Consider the following 21,797-nt stretch of genomic DNA (forward strand, 5'->3'; position numbering starts at 1 on the left):
ACCCAAGATATCAGGAAGAGAATTGTGGACTTGCACAAGTCTGGCTCAACCTTGGGTGCAATTTTAAGATACCTGAAAGTGCCTTGTTCATCTGTACAAACAATTATATGCAAGTACAAACAAGATGGGAATGTCCAGCCATCATACCGCTCAGTAAGGAGACGGGTTCTGTGTGCCAGAGATAAACATGCTTTGGTCCGAGGTGCATATCAACCCAAGAACAAAAGCTAAAAACCTTGTGAAGATGATGGCAGAAGCTGGTAAGATTGTGTCAAAATCCACAGTGAAACTAGTACTGTCTTAACATGGACTGAAAGGCCCCTCTGCCAGGAAGAAGCCATTACTCCAAAAGAAACATAGAAAACCCAGATTACTGTTTACAAATGCACACAAGAACAAAGACCTACATTTTTAGAGACATGTCCTGTGGTCTAACGAAACTAAAATGTAACTTTTTGGCCATAATGACCATCGTTACGTTTGGAGGAAAATGGGAAAAGCTTGGAAGCCTAAGAACACCATCCCAACTGTAAAACACGGGGCTGGCAGCATCATGTTGTGGGGTTGTTTTGCTGCAGGAGGGACTGGTGCACTTCACAAAATAGATGGCATCATGAAGAAAGAAGATTATGTGGAAATACTGAAGCAACATCTCAAGACATCAGCCAGGAAGTCAAAGCTCGGACGGAAATGGGTCTTCCAAATGGACAATCACCCGAAGCATACTGCCAAACTGGTTACAAAGTGGCTTAAGGATAACAAAGTCAATGTTTTGGAGTAGCCATCACAAAGCCCTGATCTCAATCCTATTGAAAATTTATGAGCAAAGCAGAAAAGGCAGGTGCGAGCAAGGCAACCAACAAACATGGCTCAGTTACACCAGTTTTGTCAGGAGGAATAGGCCTAAATTCCGACCAACTATTGTAAGAAGCTTGTGGATGGATATCCAAAACGTTTGACCCAAGTAATACAGTTTAAGGGCAATGGTACCAAATATTAATGAAATGTATGTAAACTTTTGACTTTGCAGAAAGTAATTAAAATGCCTTAAAACATTCATTCTCTCTCTCTCTCGCTCTCTCTCTCTCATTATTCTGGCATTTGGCAAATAATAATAATTATGCTAATCCTATTTGACCAAAAACAGGAAATGTTTATTCTGATTTCATGTCAGATATTGAGAAAAACATGCATATGTGTCTTTTTATATAGTGTATGTAAACTTCTGGTTTCAGCTGTATACTACACGTCTACGTTAAATGAAGCATGTATTAAACAAATGTACAAAAATTGCGGGAGTGCATCAACTTTTGCATGCACATATTTGGAATTGCGCAGTATATAATTTTTTATCCCCCTATACAAAGTGTAATCCTAATTAACAATTGTAAATTGGTGCATTAACTAAAGCCGCTTTCAAATGGGTATAATATGGGTGTTTTATTGCTCCTGTATTACGGACACAACATCTAAACCTCCTGGAGTTCATCAGAAAATTAATTAGAAATGCCATTCCTCTGATTCTGATGAACCATGTGAGGCCTGGGTGTTGCATTCATAATATGGACACAAAAGAATCCTGTATTACATCCATCTGAAAAGCGGCTGTATACTTTGAAAACTTTGGTAATTGAAAAGATTATGGTGATAGTCAATGAGTCTTTTCTGAATTATAAAAATGTTGTCAATCGCTATTACTGCAGCATGTAACGGGTATCATTAGCGAAGCAGTCTGCATATTTTACCCTACAGATCAGGTATGGACAGAATTTAATTAATGCTTGTGTGTTTGTGATGTGTTTGGGACTTTTTTAGCCCGGTGATCCCAATGCTGGTAAACGTCTGGGTCATGGTGCCAATAAACAGTCTAAGCAGCCATAGAGGGGTGATTACATAAGCAGGCACTCATCATCTCACTCCTTTTATGGAAAAAGGCTCCCCTATACGTGACATTCAGAAAGCAAGTACACTCTCCAATATATCAATGTGTGAAGGGGGTTGATAATATTTACAGAAGTCCATGTTACCCTCCCCCTGGGACATGTACAGTTAAACAGGGAGAGAAAATCTCTCTCTCTCCTCTGCGCAACCTGTCGGCAGGTCCTCCACCGCTCCTCCTCCATAATGGCTGACATCTCGGCCAGCTGACGGGGGCGAGGGCTGCTTTCTAATGGCTTATCTTGAGCTGTGTAACAGCTAGAGATTAATGCCTGGTCTTGTTTTAAAGCTGACAATCTCAGACCAAGACCGAGATTAAGACTATAGCTGTGATAAATCATGAATTAGAGCACTTGAAAATCAGGTCCGGAATAAAAGCTGCAGCTTTCAATGAGATACCTTTTTAAAGGATCTAACTCGTGATTTATCATGGCTAGATCCTTAATCCTGGTCTTCTTTTAAAGTTTCTTTATCTGTCTGTAACCCGGCCTAAGATACAGCCATCAGTATCAAGCGGATATAAGGGTACATCCTTGGCTACTGAACTGCCACCCTCCAAGGACGTATAACAATATGGATTTCTGCACAAATTGGTCATAAAATGTGATCTGATCTTCATCTATGTCACAACAATAGACAATCAGTCTGCTTCAACTAAAAACACACAAAGAATTAAATGTTACCATGTTTTTATTGAACACACCATGTAAACATTCACAGTGCAGGTGGAAAAAGTATATGAACCCCTAGACTAATGACATCTCCAAGAGCTAATTGGAGTGAGGTGTCAGCTAACTGGAGTCCAATCAATGAGATGAGTTCGGAGGTGTTGGTTACACCTGTCCTATAAAAAACACACACCAGTTCTGGGTTTGCTTTTCACAAGAAGCATTGCCTGATGTGAATGATGCCTTGCACAAAAGAGCTCTCAGAAGACCTAAAAATAAGGATTCTTGACTTGCATAAAGCTGGAAAGGGTTATAAAAGTATCTCCAAAAGCCTTGCTGTTCATCAGTCCACGGTAGGACAAATTGTCTATAAATGGAGAAAGTTCAGCACTGCTGCTACTCTCCCTAAAAGTGGCCGTCCTGTAAAGATGACTGCAAGAGCACAGAGCAGACTGCTCAGTGAGGTGAAGAAGAATCCTAGAGTGTCAGCTAAAGACTTACAAAAGTCTCTGGCATATGCTAACATCTCTCTTAGCGAATCTATGATACGTAAAACACTAAACAAGAATAGATTTTACGGGAGGATACCACAGAGGAAGCCACTGCTGTCCAGAAAAAACATTGCTGCACGTTTACAGTTTGCACAAGAGCACCTGGATATTCCACAGCAGTACTGGCGAAATATTCTGTGGACAGATTAAACCAAAGTTGAGTTGTTTGGAAGAAACACAACACTATGTGTGGAGAAAGAGGCACAGCACACCAACATCAAAACCTCATCCCAACTGTAAAGTATGGTGGTGGGGGCATCCTGGTTTGGGGCTGCTTTGCTGCATCAGGCCTGGATGGATTGCTATCATCGAAGGAAAAATGAATTCCCAAGTTTATCAAGACATTTTGCAGGAGAACTTAAGGCCATCTGTCCACCAGCTGAAGCTGGGTCCTGACCTCAACCAGAATGAGGTGCTGTGGCATGACCTCAAGAAAGCGATTCACACCAGACATCCCAAGAATATTGCTGAACTGAAACTGTTCTGTAAAAAGGAATGGTCAAGAATTACTCCTGACCGATGTGCACGTCTGATCTGCAACTACAGGAAACGTTTGGTAGAAGTTATTGCTGCCAAAGCAGGTTCAACCAGTTATTAAATCCAAGGGTTCACATACTTTTTCCACCTGCACTGTGAATGTTCACATGGTATGTTCAATAAAAACATGGTAACATTTCATTCTTTGTGTGTTATTAGTTTAAGCAGACTGTGATTATTGTCTATTGTTGTCACTTACATGAAGATCAGATCACATTTAATGACCAATTTGTGCATAAATCCATATCATTCCAAAGGGTTCACATACTTTTTCTTGCAACTGTATATAAATAAAGTACAATACGATATACAAACCGGATTCCCAAAAAGTTGGGACACTAAACAAATTGTGAATAAAAACTGAATGCAATGATGTGGAGATGGCAAATGTCAATATTTTATTTGTAATAGAACGTAGATCACAGATCAAACGTTTAATCCGAGTAAATGTATCATTTTAAAGGAAAAATACGTTGATTAAAATTTCAACAAATCCCAAAAATGTTGGGACAAGTAGCAATAAGAGGCTGGAAAAAGTAAATTTGAGCATAACGAAGAGCTGGAAGACCAATTAACACTAATTAGGTCAATTGGCAACATGATTGGGTATAAAAAGAGCTTCTCAGAGTGGCAGTGTCTCTCAGAAGCCAAGATGGGTAGAGGATCACCAATTCCCACAATGTTGCGCAGAAAGATAGTGGAGCAATATCAGAAAGGTGTTACCCAGCGAAAAATTGCAAAGACTTTGCATCTATCATCATCAACTGTGCATAACATCAACATCTCTGTGCGTAAGGGTCAAGGCCGTAAAACCATACTGGATGCCCGTGATCTCCGGGCCCTTAAACGACACTGCACCACAAACAGGAATGCTACTGTAAAGGAAATCACAGAATGGGCTCAGGAATACTTCCAGAAACCATTGTCAGTGAACACAATCCACCGTGCCATCCGCTGTTGCCAGCTGAAACTCTACAGTGCAAAGAAGAAGCCATTTCTAAGCAAGATCCACAAGCTCAGGCGTTTTCACTGGGCCAGGGATCATTTAAAATGGAGTGTGGCAAAATGGAAGACTGTTCTGTGGTCAGACGAGTCACGATTCGAAGTTCTTTTTGGAAATTTGGGACGCCATGTCACCCGGAACAAAGAGGACAAGGACAACCCAAGTTGTTATCAACGCTCAGTTCAGAAGCCTGCATCTCTGATGGTATGGGGTTGCATGAGTGCGTGTGGCATGGGCAGCTTGCATGTCTGAAAAGGCACCATCAATGCAGAAAAATATATTCAGGTTCTAGAACAACATATGCTCCCATCCAGACGTCATCTCTTTCAGGGAAGAACCTGCATTTTTCAACAAGATAATGCCAGACCACATTCTGCATCAATCACAACATCATGGCTTCGTAGGAGAAGGATCCAGGTACTGAAATGGCCAGTCTGCAGTCCAGATCTTTCACCTATAGAGAACATTTGGCGCATCATAAAGAGGAAGGTGCAACAAAGGCCCAAGACGATTGAACAGTTAGAGGCCTGTATTAGACAAGAATGGGAGAGCATTCCTATTTCTAAACTTGAGAAACTGGTCTCCTCGGTCCCCAGACGTCTGTTGAGTGTTGTAAGAAGAAGGGGAGATGCCACACAGTGGTGAAAATGGCCTTGTCCCAACTTTTGGGGGATTTGTTGACGCCTTGAAATTCTGATTCAACATATTTTTCCCTTAAAATGGTACATTTTCTCAGTTTAAACTTTTGTTCCGTGATTTATGTTCTATTCTGAATAAAATATTAGAAGTTGGCACCTCCACATCATTGCATTCAGTTTTTATTCACGATTTGTATAGTGTCCCAACTTTTTGGGAATCCGGTTTGTATTACAATCACTCGGCAGGGGTCATTGCACCAGTTTGTGCACCATTTTACAACCTATAAAGAAATTCCCCTTGGTTTTACCAGCAGGAATAGAGTCTATGCTTTATTTGGGAATCTCAATTTCTTTTAAACAATTAATACACAGTGTACATAAGTAGTGATTTTAAAATGAAAATGGAGTTCAGAAACATACAATACATACTGTTACAAATAAATATTAAACAGCAAAAAACTATTTACTAATCTTTAGGAAGCTTAAAAGTGATGTATCGTAAAAAATATGTAATGTCAAGTTTGCAAAATAACGTGAATGAATCAGATTTCTGACCTCACGATAAGCAAGTATACTGTATTTATACAAAAGTGCACATTCCAGAGGTGTGAAGTCCTGGGAATGCAGTCTAGTCTGTTCTTACACAGAAAATGGCAGAGAAAATCATCTCTTTGTTAAACTTTCCATAAAGGACCCTTTTCACCAAGCCTCTGAAGCCTGAAATAACGGTGCAGTATTCACAATCGCCATTTATAAAGTAATGTGTTCAACAGACACTGTATTAAGGGGGAAAAAGTTGTGCCGCATACAGAAAAGTGGTGTAAGATTCACAATTAGGGCTCATGCATGTGCGCCCTGTGTCCTTGCCACGGACCACATATTTAGGTCCGCAATGCACAGGCACCGGCCGCAGGCTTGCCGTTTGCGGACCCATTACCCTTGAATGGGCCCACGATCCGCAGGATTCAGTCCGCACCGTTCCATAGAGCTTTCGTGGGTTTCCGCTCTGTGACTCTGCTCCGCACCGTATCTTACGGATTGCAGACCCATTCAAGTGAATGGGAGGTGCCATGGCTGGTGAACGTATATTGCGAACCCGCTGTTTGCACGTTCGTGTGCATAAGCCCTTAAACGTGTACCTAGAACATTCAGAATAATTGATTACTAAAGGAAAACTCAACCCAAGAAAAACAGCAGCTAAAAATGACATTCACTCCTGGGAATATTGGCAAGGGCCACGCTCATTACTAATGCTCTCTCCATTTTTGAAAATTATTACAAATTACTGTAGTTTCTATGTACTGTAACATCATTACTAAGGGTTCCGGAAATCCGTATGCAAACAGGTAGCATTTGTTTCTGGATCCGGATGCGGATCAGTCTGACAAATGCATTGAAATACCGGATCAGTCTCTCCGGTCTCATCCCGAAAAACAGATCCGCATTTTTTTCCGCATTTTTAAAGGTCTGCGCATGCGGAGACCGGGAAACCGGATCATTTTATTTTATTTTTTTTGGAACACTTGTTACCGAATCCGGCAATAATATATTTAAATGGAAATTAATGTCGAATCTGGCATGTGTTCCGGAATTTTGGCCGGAGAAAATAAAATACTGTAAGAGGGACTGAACTGAAGACATTCTGATGCATACTGAACGGAATGCTTTCCATGCAGAATGCATTAGGATAAAACTGAAGCTTTTTTTTTTCCGGTATTGAGTCCCTGTGACAGAACTCAATACCGGAAAACTTTAACGCTAGTGTGAAAGTACCCTTAAGCTATAACCAGAAACATGACAGCTTTAATGGCTATAATAATATTGCCATTAATAAAAGCAATATGGCGCACATAAAATGTAAGCAATAGACCCACCAAGAAAACTATTCAAGTCGATTTTAAAAAGTCATTATGAAAGTTTTTTTTTTTTTTTTTTTTTTTAGCAAAATACATATAAAGGTGAAAAATAATAATAATAAACAGAAAAATAGCATAAGCAACCTGGGCAAACAAAGGTAATATACTGTCAGGGTAACAATGAATCAAATGGTCAATCCACACTGAAAAGTCATAATATGGAGATAAAAACCCCATAATATCAATGAGAGGATCTGGAGGCTCCCTTGAGATCATAATGGGTAAGGCCTCATGCACACAAACGTAATTTCTTTCTGTGTCCGTTCCGTTTTTTGGGGATAGGATGCGGACCCATTCATTTCAATGGGTCCACAAAAAATGAGGACAGCACACTGTGTGCTATCCGCATCCATATGACCGTTCTATAGCTCCGTAAAAAAAATAGAGCATGTCCTATTCTTGTCCGTTAACCGAACAAGAATAGGCATTATTACAATGGATCCGCAAAAAAAAAACGGATGTCATACAGACGTCGTCTGTTTTTTTGGGGGGGGATCCACAATTTGCAGACCGCAAAACACATACATTCGTGTGCATGTAGCCTAAGGCCAAGTTTACACTTCAGTTATTTGGTCAGTTATTTCCATCAGTTATTTTGAGACAAAACTTGTTGTGGGTCAAAAACACAGAACAGGTGCAGATCTTTCCATTGCATCTTATCTCTGTATAGGCTTCACTGCAGGTTTTGGATCACAGTAACTGATGGAAATAACTGATCAAATAACTGAAGTGTGAACAATTTGCATTCCCCAATGCACGGGCCACGTCCGTGTGGTTGCCTCATATGGATGCAGACCCATTCAACTTGAAAGGGTTTGTGATCCATCCGCACCGCCCAAAAATAAGACATGTTCTATTTTTTTTGCAGTGCGGAGGCCCGGACAGAAACCCCAGGCTGTGAGCTCTGCGCTGCAATTGGACAGCGCTACAGCCTGGGAGAAGGAGACGCCAAGGAGAAAAAGGGCAGGCTCCTCCCAGTATAACCAAGTCAGCAAAAATACTGGGGGGACATAGCGGAAGAACGGAGCGGCGCCCCGGAATAATAGTAAGTGCAATGAGATCCCGGGGCGCCGCTCTATGCAGCCTGATAGTTATCTTACAATGTTTGGACTGATGAAAGGTCCTCTTTAAATTCAATGTTTTGTTAATCTGAATTTTATGTGATGACCAGAACACAATAGTCCAAGTTGGTGAAGTGCAATGAGAAAAATATATAAATAAAACTATTGTTTAGAAACAGAAAATTGGCATGTGATTATGTATTCACCCCCTTTGTTAGGAAGACCATAAAAAGCTCTGGTGCAACCAATTACCTTTGGAAGTTACATAATTAGTGAAATGATGTCCACCTGTGTGCAATCTAAGTGTTAAATGATCTGTCATCACATATACACACCTTTTTTGAAAGGCCCCAGAGGCTGCAACACCTAAGCAAGAGGCATCACTAACCACACACTGCCATGAAGACCAAGGAACTCTCCAAACAAGTAAGGGACAATGTTGAGAAGTACAAGTCAGGGTTAGGTTATAAAAAAATATCCAAATCTTTGATGATCCCCAGGAGCACCATCAAATCTATCATAACCAAATGGAAAGAACATGGCACAACAGCAAACCTGCGAAGAGACGGCTGCCCACCAAAACTTATGGACCGAGCAAGGAGGGCATTAATCAAAGAGGCAGCACAGAGACCAGGTAACCATGGAGGAGCTGCAGAGTTCCACAGCAGAGATGGAGTATCTGTACATAGGATGACAAGCCGTACGTTCCATAGAGCTGGGCTTTATGGCAGAGTGGCCAGAAAAAAGCCATTACTTTCAGCTAAAAACAAAAAGGCACGTTTTGAGTTTGCGAAAAGGCATGTGGGAGACTCCCAAAATGTATGGAGGAAGGTGCTCTGGTCTGATGAGACTAAAATTAACTTTTCAGTTTCAGCCATCAAAGAAAACGCTCTGTCTGGTGCAAACCCAACCCATCACATCACAAAAAGAACACCATCCCCACAGTAAAACATGGTGGTGGCAGCATCATGCTATGAGGATGTTTTTCAGAAGCCAGGATTAGAAAACTGGTCAGAGTTGAGAGAAAGATGGATGGTGCTAAATACAGGGATATTCTTGAGCAAAACCTGTACCACTCTGTGCGTGATTTGAGGCTAGGACTGAGGTTCACCTTCCAGCAGGACAATGCCCCCAAACACACTGCTAAAGCAACACTGGTTTAAGGGGAAACATGGAAAGGTGTTGGAATGGCCTAATCACAGCCCAGATCTCAATCCAATAGAAAATCTGTGGTCAGACTTACACAAGATTGCTGTTCACAAGAGCAAACATCCAACTTGAAGGAGCTGGAGCTCCTTGCAAGGAGGAATGAGCAAAGATCCTAGTGGTAAATTGTGACAAACTCAGAGACTTATCCAAAGCAACTTGGAGCTGTGATTGACGCAAAAGGTGGCTCTACAAAGTATTGACTTTGGGGGGTGAATAGTTATGCACGAGCTATAATTTATACCTCATACCTCACATATCAGTACACTGCTGCATTATACCGGCCAGGAACAGGGGGTAGTGGGAGTGGCTGTGAATGAAGCATGGGGTCCAAATTAGATTCTTGCTACGGGGCCCCGTGATTTCTATCCTAAATGACTGCTCAGTCACTAGGTATATAAGAAAGCAGCTGTAGACAGCCTAAGTGCTGGAGCTCCCAAACCACTAAGATTACTAGCGTGTACCCACACAGACTTCTTCACCACTGAACAAACGGACATACATTCCACATGATGCTGTGTCATGTCATTCCAAGACTGTGGGCCCGGGACAGAATTCCTACAGCTGCCACCTCTAGTTTACACAGCACAACAGCTGAAGCCTGAAGGCCGAGCTGCAGCGCATTCTATATGAAAGTGCTGGCGACATGGCCATTTAATGCTCAAGAAGGCAACTGTTTAAGGATAATGGGATTAGCTGGTGGCGAACTACTATTGGTTCCAGGCTTCCATATCGTATATTTGTTTGGAATTGCTTGCAGAAGACACAGAATGCTTCTGCAAGGGGACATGTGTTGGATGCTGCCAGAGATGGCTTCAGATGAGGTATTCCAGCCTGAGGGATCCCAACCTCACCTGAGCGTATGAGTACGCTGGCTATTCAGCCAAGCAGCTCCACCTTCGTGACTACGATGAGGTAATTTCAGTACAGTACGCCTTATGTTACATGATGAAGTTACTGATATAGACATTTTGAAAGTAAAAAAGAAAAAGTACAGCATAAGGGCTCATGCACGCGACTGTATTTTTTGTCCACATCCGATCAGCATTTTTGGGGTATCAGATGCAGACCCATTCATTTCAATGAGGCTGCGAAAGATGCAGATAACAAACCGCGTGCTATCCAAGTGTCTGTTCAGCGGACAGAGCATGTCCTATTCTTGTCCATATTACTGACAAAGATAGGACCGTTCTATAGAGGGCAGGATGTTCTATTCTGCAAAACGAGAAACACACACGGCCGGTATCCGTGTTTTGTGGACTGCAAAAATGCACATGGCCGTATGCATGAGCCCTAAGCCATTGGTGGTGGTTTAGGGCAGTGAAAGGTAATGACAGGTTCCCTTTAAGGCTACTTTCACATTAGCGTTTTTTGCGGATCCGTCATGGATCTGCAAAAACGCTTCCGTTACAATAATACAACCGCATGCATCCCTCATTAACAGATCCGGATGTATTATGTCTTCTATAGCCATGACTGATCCGTCTTGAACACCACTGAAAGTCAATGGAGGACGGATCCTTTTCTATTGTGTCAGAGAAAACTGATCCGTCCCCATTGACTTACATTGTGTGTCAGGACGAATCCGTCTTGCTCCGCACCACATCGCGGACAGAAACGCTGCAGGCAGCGTTTTCGTGTCTGCCTCAAGAGTGGAATAGTGACTGAACGGAGGCAAACTGATGCATTCTGAGCGGATCCGTTTCCATTCAGAATGCACTAGGGCCAAACTGATCCGTTTTGGACCGCTTGTGAGAGCCCTGGACGGATCTCAGAAACGGAAAGCCAAAACGCCAATGTGAAAGTAGCCTAATACATGATCAGCCAAGAACATTGCAATTACATGATAGGTGCCTGGAATTTCTTACTATGTTCACAATGGCATCACTGAGAAATTCATGATTTTCTCCTTGGCTTCCTGTTCAGAAATGTATAAGACGGATAATCGGTGAACCATGAGATTAGCCACAGCATGTGCCAGAAACAGTAAAATTAGATGGCAAGCTTCATTGGGGCAGGAGCCAACCCAAATGTATGCACTGGCTCTTTATATGAAAAGGTAATCATGGCAAGGAGAGTAGCATGTCTTCTGGAAGCCTTCACTTCTAAACCATCCACATTTAAAAAAAAATTAACCCTAATTTTATCAGTACTCCTGATTCCAGCATTGAGGACAGGTAGCTTTATCCTCTTGGCAATCCTACGTGCTAAAAATATAAGTCTACAAGTGCCACTGGTGCTTCCTTGATATTAATAGGATATGCTGTGTCTTTATAATCTGTGGGGATCCAAGTACTGCAACCCTCATGATTCCCGAGGCTGAGAATTAAGGGGGCCATAGTGCTTCCCTACCATCCAGGGGACTGCAGCCAATCCCATTCACTTGACTGGAGCTGCTGGCATCTGTATGTCTTCCGTATCCGTTCCGTTTTTGCGGAACCATCTATTAAAAATGTTATGCCCAGCCCGGAACAACAGATCCGTTAAAAACGGACCGCAAAATACTGAAACAGCCATATGGTCGTATGCAGGAGGCCTTAGAAATATTGGGAGATATTCATCAAGACCTGCATTTTCCACACTGGACCTAAGTCCCTCTGTGCTGCTGGAGGAAGCACAGGCCTCTGCATAAATTTGTCGCTTTCTCCGGCAGGCCGTGCGACAGACTTGACTGTACACCAGCCCTCTTGCTGACGTAGATTTAAGCAATTTTGCAAGGCAAAAACCGGCATGGAAAATGATAAATGAGCAGCACGCCATGCACCACTTATAAAAACAGGCATGAGCGGGGGAAAATTACAGATTTTTCCACACAAACGGTGTGTGACAAAATCTGTAACTTTAGTGAGTGTCCCCCATAGTGTGCATACAGCTCCTAGGCAGACCTATACCTCTCAATGGTAAGAGACTACTGAAACCCCAGTGTAGGCCTCCACTCCCTTTTTGCAATGTCCCCTACTTCTTTCTAACCTTCTGAATGTATAGGATTAGGGAGAGATGGAAGAGCTGGTACTGGCCACACAGGGGTTGTGCGAATCTGGATAGGTGCTGTGCACACAAAACGGCAGACCACAGGCTATTTGCAAAGTTACTTCTTTATTTTTGATACACTGAAGTAGTAAAAAATAAATGGCTGGAAAAGTTGTAAACCATAAAATCCTGCCCTTACATTAAAAGCATTCTGGAATATTCACTCGTCGGCCGCCTTCCTGGTTCCCAGCAGTGATGTATGTGTGTGGGATGCCTCAATACTTGAAAAGGATGTTACCTCTGATCAACAGTAAGATGGTTAACCGATGAGATCATCTTCATCTCTAAAAGCACACCGCTGATGTCATACCATAGGGACCTCTGAAAACCTATACAACTTAATGTGTTTCCCAGGCAGGCAGTTTTTCCTGCCAGGTGCAATATTACCAGAAATTCCTGGAGGGAAGTAGACGACGGCACCTTGTAAGCCAGCGGTATTAGTACGTGTCAAGAGACCAACCAGTGGTCCAGTTACCAAGGCTTTCCATACAATTCATTACGTACTGACCCAGTGGGGATAACGGCATGACTTTTATTGGCAGGACTCTTTCCACTAAGGAGGGAGGCATGATGGGCTGCTAGTAGGTACAGGTCATATGCAAGGTGGGTGTAAAATGTCTGTGTGCCCCATGCGTGTATACAGGAATGGAAACTAATCAGTGACCTCTTCATTGCTTCTACCACATTAGAATGGACATCAAGATACATTCTGTAAGATATCCGCTGCCCTCCGACATTCATCGAGCTGCCCTTTCTCCTGTTCAGAGAGCTGCCATTATTTGGCTGAGGCCAATGCCGGTTTTCATTCTCATGTCAAACTGCGAACAAAAGATTTCCTGTCAAGTAAAAAGACCATTTCTGTACTTTTTATTCAAAAGTTCATTACAGTTCCTTTTTATACAGAGGGGGCATCTGTTCAGTAAAAGAACCAACAGGCACTGATTATGCATTGTGACATCCAGGGTCAAGCCTTAAAGGGTTTATCCGACCCCTAAAATGCCTCCCCATAGGCCGGGCCCCTCACAGAGGTTATACTTACCTGGCTCCTCGGCACCATAGCTTCTGACGCCTGCGATACTCAGGAGAATTTATCCCATCGCGCCCTGCTATTGGCTGCCCAGTCCTCCCGAGGCCGGATGTTTTCATCCGCACGACGAGGAGATGCAGCGGCGGCCATCAGAAGTAACGTGGGTGTCGGTGAGCCAGGTAAGTATAACCTCTGTCAGGGGCCCGGGCGTATGGGGAGGCAAATTAGTGGTTAGATAACGCCTTTAAAAGGGATTCGGTCACCTCTTTTTACCCTATAGAGATGCGGACATGCACGGCCATATCTCTGTGGTTTTATTGAGTGTAAAAAAAGATTTTATTTATATATATATATATATATATATATATATATATCAGCCTGGTAAGGAGCCCAGGGGGCAGTACTAACCATTCTGGAGCCCAGCCAGGCCCCCCTGTATCCAGCAATCTCCTCCTTGCTCACAAAGTCAGATTGCCATAATCACACGGTGTGCGAGCTCGCGGATGCGCAGTTCCTTCCCTGAGGCTGATGCCAGCACAGAGAAGGAACACTATGGCGGCACTGCGCGAGCTCGCGCATCGCAAGATTGCGGCGATCTGACTTCGTGAGCAAGAAGGAGATTCCTGGTTACGGGCGGTGCTGGGCACCTTCACAGGGGGGCGTGGCTGGGCTCCAGAACGGTTAGTACTGCCCCTTGGGCTCCTTACCAGGCTGATTTACATATACAGTATAGACCAAAAGTTTGGACACGCCTTCTCGTTCAAAGAGTTTTCTTTATTTTCATGACTATGAAAATTGTAGATTCACACTGAAGGCATTACAACTATGAATTAACACTTGTGGAATTATATACATAACAAAAAAGTGTGAAACAACTGAAAATATGTCATATTCTAGGTTCTTCAAAGTAGCCACCTTTTGCTTTGATTACTGCTTTGCACACTCTTGGCATTCTCTTGTTGAGCTTCAAGAGGTAGTCACCTGAAATGGTTTTCACTTCACAGGTGTGCCCTGTCAGGTTTAATAAGTGGGATTTCTTGCCTTATAAATGGGGTTGGGACCATTAGTTGCGTTGTGGAGAAGTCAGGTGGATACACAGCTGATAGTCCTACTGAATAGACTGTTAGAATTTGTATTATGGCAAGAAAAAAGCAGCTAAGTAAAGAAAAACGAGTGACCATCATTACTTTAAGAAATGGAGGTCAGTCAGTCTGAAAAATTGGGAAAACTTTGAAACTGTCCCCAAGTGCAGTCACAAAAACCATCAAGCGCTACAAAGAAACTGGCTCACATGCGGACCGCCCCAGGAAAGGAAGACCAAGAGTCACCTCTGCTGCGGAGGATAAGTTCATCCGAGTCACCAGCCTCAGAAATCGCAGGTTAACAGTAGCTCAGATTAGAGACCAGGTCAATGCCACACAGAGTTCTAGCAGCAGACACATCTCTAGAACAACTGTTAAGAGGAGACTGTGTGAATCAGGCCTTCATGGTAGAATATCTGCTAGGAAACCACTGCTAAGGACAGACAACAAGCAGAAGAGACTTGTTTGGGCTAAAGAACACAAGGAATGGACATTAGACCAGTGGAAATCTGTGCTTTGGTCTGATGAGTCTAAATTTGAGATCTTTGGTTCCAACCACCGACGCAGAAAAGGTGAACGGATGGACTCTACATGCCTGGTTCCCACCATGAAGCATGGAGGAGGAGGTGTGATGGTGTGGGGGTGAATTGCTGGTGACAATGTTGGGGATTTATTTAAAATTAAAGGCATACTGAACCAGCATGGCTATCACAGCATCTTGCAGCGGCATGCTATTCCATCCGGTTTGCGTTTAGTTGGACCATCATTTATTTTTTAACAGGACAATGACCCCAAACACACCTCCAGGCTGTGTAAGGGCTATTTGACCATGAAGGAGAGTGATGGGGTGCTGCGCCAGATGACCTGGCCTCCACAGTCACCGGACCTGAACCCAATCGAGATGGTTTGGGGTGAGCTGGACCGCAGAGTGAAGGCAAAAGGGCCAACAAGTGCTAAGCAACTCTGGGAACTCTTCAAGACTGTTGGAAGACCATTTCAGGTGACTACCTCTTGAAGCTCATCAAGAGAATGCCAAGAGTGTAAAGCAGTAATCAAAGCAAAAGGTGGCTACTTTGAAGAACCTAGAATATGACATATTTTCATTTATTTTCACACTTTTTTTTCAGTGTGAATCTACAATTTTTATAGTCATGAAAATAAAGAAAACTCTTTGAATGAGAAGGTGTGTCCAAACTTTTGGTCTGTACTGTATATAAAATCATTTTTCCCCCTAAATAAAACCACACAGAGCTATGGGACAGGTATATTGCGGACATGCTAGCGGCGATCTAGCCGTGCATATCCGCATCTCTATAGGGTAAAAAGAGGTGACAGAATCCCTTTAAGGAGGCCATACACAATAGATAGAAGTAGGTTGCTGGCTGACCATCAGTTGATCACTCAGACACGACCATACACATTTTAGTCCGTACCGGCCGTTGTTCACAGTTCAAACTGCCCCTACATGTTCTATGAAACCAGGGGATGGACGGAAGATCCGCCTGGGATCTTTTGTCCACAAAGAATCTTTCTTTAAATGAAAGACAATTCATCTGTCTGAAGACCATGTCAAACACGGACGACTTCTTTTTTGATGATGGCAGTCTGTCATAGGTTGGCTAAATTGAATTTGATGAACGATGGCTTTGGTTGAAAACATCCACTTTGGACTAAGGCTTCTTTCACACTTCTATAGCGGTTTTTTTTTCCGTCCGACTCCCAGCATATTTCCAGAGTAGCGTCCGGATCTCTGCTGGTCTCCATTATAGTCAATGGTATGGGCAAGCATTCTAGTAACATCTTGCAGCGCCGGATCCAGAGAGCTTCTGCCGGAACCACGAATGGAAATGTGAAACTAGCCTAAAAAGTATGTCCGCCTTTAAGATGGTTGGTGACCTGTGTAGTGCACCATGGATGCCTGTGGTGTAAGATAATAAGGTAGCCCTGATATTACACTGTCCAATCGGTAAACTAGGGAATGTAGGTTGCTGCATTTCCATACATTTTGGCACCATGAGATAAATTCTATGGCATTCTTATGATGGCTAGTAGTATGCCCCTCAGCAGCTACAGATGTGCCCTGTGGCTGAAGTGGCAGGTTTACAAGGTCCGACCGGAAAGCAGCGTTCCGTCCCGACAGTTGGCTGCTCACTCAGTGAAGGAGATCGCACTTTTACAGCAGTGATCTCCTTCACAGTATGAGGACGAGGGATTGCTCGTCCTCATACAGAATCATTGTCTGTTTAGACCGCACAATCTGCTGCCCTGAAACGTTTTGCTCATTCATCGGGTGATCGGTGGCACATTTAGATGGGCAGATTGTCGCAGGAACATTTTGTTCCCAATAATGTATCGGGCAGTGTAAATAGCCCTGGTGACATACAATACATTGGCTATGGAATTCTGGCACACAGCAAAAATAATGGTATAGCCCATATATTACTGCAGTCCTACACGGCGTATATATAAGACCCGAACTGTCCATGTATGCAGACAAATGAGTCCAGCAGATGAATCTTCAGATGAGAGAAACGTCCTGAATGTTTAATCAGAACATTTCTCCTTAACATCAATTATTTACACCGACTAGAAAAATTCACTTAGCACAAAAAAAAAGGGAAATGGAACAATTCACCAATTAGGCCTCATGCACACGACCGCAAACCGAGGATCCACAAAATACGGATGAGTGTCGCATCCACATTTCCTGAGGACCCACTGACTGCATGTTGCGGACAAGTATAGGACGCGGTCTATCCTTTGCAAAACGGACATAAGTGGGTTTAATGCATCCGTATGTCCATTTCACAAAAAGATAGAACATGTCTGCCAACAACGGAAACAATGTGTCCGCAAAGTTCACACGAACCACATCCGTATTCTGCGGATCCATGATTTGCGGACCACAAACGGATACAGTCATGTGCACGAGGCCTTATTGTGTGATAGTAGCAAGAAAAGTAAGGAAAAAACGATGACTGAGAAGAGCGCTCACATCACCGGACTAGGTCTATGGTCACAGCCTGCCACCAAGGGACACTGCGCCATACTTTACCAGTACCTACCTATATACAGTATGTGTGTGATACAATGTAGCAGATCTCTAGTTACCGCTCTGTGTGATACAATGTAGTAGATTTCTAGTTACCGCTCTGTGTGATACAATGTAGCAGATTTCTAGTTACCGCTCCGTGTGATACAATGTAGCAGATTTCTAGTTACCCCTCCGTGTGATACAATGTAGCAGATTTCTAGTTACCGCTCCGTGTGATACAATGTAGCAGATTTCTAGTTACCCCTCCGTGTGATACAATGTAGCAGATCTCTAGTTACCGCTCCGTGTGATACAATGTAGCAGATTTCTAGTTACCGCTCCGTGTGATACAATGTAGCAGATCTCTAGTTACCGCTCCGTGTAATACAATGTAGCAGATTTCTAGTTACCGCTCCGTGTAATACAATGTAGCAGATTTCTAGTTACCGCTCTGTGTGATACAATGTAGCAGATCTCTAGTTACCGCTCTGTGTGATACAATGTAGTAGATTTCTAGTTACCGCTCCGTGTAATACAATGTAGCAGATTTCTAGTTACCGCTCCGTGTGATACAATGTAGCAGATCTCTAGTTACCGCTCTGTGTGATACAATGTAGTAGATTTCTAGTTACCGCTCCGTGTGATACAATGTAGCAGATTTCTAGTTACCCCTCCGTGTGATACAATGTAGCAGATCTCTAGTTACCGCTCTGTGTGATACAATGTAGTAGATTTCTAGTTACCGCTCTGTGTGATACAATGTAGCAGATCTCTAGTTACCGCTCTGTGTGATACAATGTAGCAGATTTCTAGTTACCGCTCCGTGTAATACAATGTAGCAGATTTCTAGTTACCGCTCCGTGTGATACAATGTAGCAGATCTCTAGTTACCGCTCTGTGTGATACAATGTAGCAGATTTCTAGTTACCGCTCTGTGTGATACAATGTAGCAGATTTCTAGTTACTGCTCCGTGTGATACAATGTAGTAGATTTCTAGTTACCGCTCTGTGTGATACAATGTAGTAGATTTCTAGTTACCGCTCTGTGTGATACAATGTAGTAGATTTCTAGTTACCGCTCCGTGTGATACAATGTAGCAGATCTCTAGTTACTGCTCCGTGTGATACAATGTAGCAGATTTCTAGTTACCGCTCCGTGTGATACAACGTAGCAGATTTCTAGTTACCGCTCCGTGTGATACAATGTAGCAGATCTCTAGTTACCGCACTGTGTGATACAATGTAGCAGATCTCTAGTTACCGCACTGTGTGATACAATGTAGCAGATTTCTAGTTCCCGCTCCGTGTGATACAATGTAGCAGATCTCTAGTTACCGCTCCGTGTGATACAATGTAGCAGATTTCTAGTTACCGCTCCGTGTGATACAATGTAGCAGATTTCTAGTAACCGCTCCGTGTGATACAATGTAGCAGATCTCTAGTTACTGCTCCGTGTGATACAATGTAGTAGATTTCTAGTTACCGCTCTGTGTGATACAATGTAGCAGATTTCTAGTTACCGCTCCGTGTGATACAACGTAGCAGATTTCTAGTTACCGCTCCGTGTGATACAATGTAGCAGATCTCTAGTTACCGCACTGTGTGATACAATGTAGCAGATCTCTAGTTACCGCACTGTGTTATACAATGTAGCAGATTTCTAGTTCCCGCTCCGTGTGATACAATGTAGCAGATCTCTAGTTACCGCTCCGTGTGATACAATGTAGCAGATCTCTAGTTACTGCTCCGTGTGATACAATGTAGCACATTTCTAGTTACCGCTCTGTGTGATACAATGTAGCAGATTTCTAGTTACCGCTCTGTGTGATACAATGTAGCAGATCTCTAGTTACCGCACTGTGTGATACAATGTAGCAGATCTCTAGTTACCGCTCCGTGTGATACAATGTAGCAGATTCCTAGTTCCCGCACTGTGTGATACAATGTAGCAGATCTCTAGTTACCGCTCCGTGTGATACAATGTAGCAGATCTCTAGTTACCGCACTGTGTGATACAATGTAGCAGATCTCTAGTTACCGCACTGTGTGATACAATGTAGCAGATCTCTAGTTACTGCACTGTGTGATACAATGTAGCAGATCTCTAGTTACCGCACTGTGTGATACAATGTAGCAGATCTCTAGTTACCGCTCCGTGTGATACAATGTAGCAGATTCCTAGTTACCGCTCCGTGTGATACAATGTAGCAGATCTCTAGTTACCGCTCTGTGTGATACAATGTAGCAGATCTCTAGTTACTGCTCCGTGTGATACAATGTAGCAGATTCCTAGTTCCCGCACTGTGTGATACAATGTAGCAGATCTCTAGTTACCGCTCTGTGTGATACAATGTAGCAGATCTCTAGTTACCGCTCCGTGTGATACAATGTAGCAGATTTCTAGTTACCGCTCCGTGTAATACAATGTAGCAGATCTCTAGTTACCGCTCCGTGTGATACAATGTAGCAGATTTCTAGTTACCGCTCTGTGTGATACAATGTAGCAGATCTCTAGTTACCGCTCTGTGTGATACAATGTAGCAGATCTCTAGTTACTGCTCTGTGTGATACAATGTAGCAGATCTCTAGTTACTGCTCCGTGTGATACAATGTAGCAGATTCCTAGTTCCCGCACTGTGTGATACAATGTAGCAGATCTCTAGTTACCGCACTGTGTGATACAATGTAGCAGATCTCTAGTTACCGCACTGTGTGATACAATGTAGCAGATCTCTAGTTACCGCTCTGTGTGATACAATGTAGCAGATCTCTAGTTACCGCTCTGTGTGATACAATGTAGCAGATCTCTAGTTACCGCTCTGTGTGATACAATGTAGCAGATCTCTAGTTACCGCTCTGTGTCATACAATGTAGCAGATCTCTAGTTACCGCTCTGTGTGATACAATGTAGCAGATCTCTAGTTACCGCTCCGTGTGATACAATGTAGCAGATCTCTAGTAACCGCTCCGTGTGATACAATGTAGCAGATCTCTAGTTACCGCTCTGTGTGATACAATGTAGCAGATTTCTAGTTACTGCTCTGTGATACAATGTAGCAGATTTCTAGTTACATTTGCCATTTAACTATAACATCCACAATACCAGATTAAGGGTACTATCACACTTGCGTTAAAGTTTTCCGGTATTGAGTTCCGTCACAGGGCTCAATACCGGGAAAAAACACTTCCGGTTTCCCGAAATCTGTTTTTACCGATGACACTGGATAGACTGATCCGGTGTTTCAATGCATTTGTCAGACTGATCCGCATCCGGATCCGGAAATAAATGCTTTCCGTTTGCATACGGATTTACGGATCCGGCAGGCAGTTTAGGCAACGGAACTGCCTGCCGGAATCCAACAACGCAAGTGTGAAAGTGCCCTTACCAGAAATGAATGTTTCTTATTCTGCACCATGAAGAAGAGTTGAGTTATGCAAAAAATGGTCCTAACAAAGGGCCGAGATAAAACCCAACCTACACATCAGTCTATTACCCGGGGGCGATATCTAAATGATTCAGCGCTTCACACCGGTACCGAAGCCCAACCACACCGGCCGACTGCCCGTCGTAACCTCCACTGACGAACAATCACCTGACTTTTGCCATGTGTGAATGCACTGATAGGGTGTGGTACAGGGTATGAGGGCACCGCTCTGTGCCACCTGCCTGGTATCACATATCATGGTCAAACATAAAGTTATATAAGGTTGTATGTAGCAATAAACTAAAAAAGTGACATCTCATTAAATAACACACTTCATTTGGCAATCGGAGCCCTTGTGAAGAATGGCAAGGGGGCAAGCTTCTCATGGGCAAGCAGACGAGAGCCTAGTGTAATCTCCCCGGTGTGACGGCATGATCCACAAGGCAACAATAGAAAGGGCAGGGTCTTTACTGAGCTGCAATCAGATTAACGGTATCTTGGCATAAAGGCAATTAGCGGCCGGTCACTGGCCCTGCCTCTGTAAGACTGTCATGGTATTACCCTGCTGCCTGCACACTGGCTGGCACCTTGCTGGAAATGCCATCTGCGATCAGCTGTGCTCAGTGACAGACATCACCTTCCACAGACATCAGCACTGCCAGTCCCAATACTACAATCCAT

At 43.2% G+C, this 21,797-nt stretch overlaps 1 protein-coding gene across 12 annotated transcripts in view; it reads right to left on the reverse strand.

The window, feature by feature from the left end:
* DST (dystonin) overlaps nucleotides 1-21,797 on the reverse strand; it is a 566,706-nt gene that overhangs the window by 436,767 nt on the left and 108,142 nt on the right. The gene's annotated exons all lie outside the window — the stretch shown is intronic.

Source organism: Bufo gargarizans, chromosome 4 (assembly GCF_014858855.1).
Source record: "Bufo gargarizans isolate SCDJY-AF-19 chromosome 4, ASM1485885v1, whole genome shotgun sequence".
Lineage (NCBI taxonomy): Eukaryota > Metazoa > Chordata > Amphibia > Anura > Bufonidae > Bufo > Bufo gargarizans.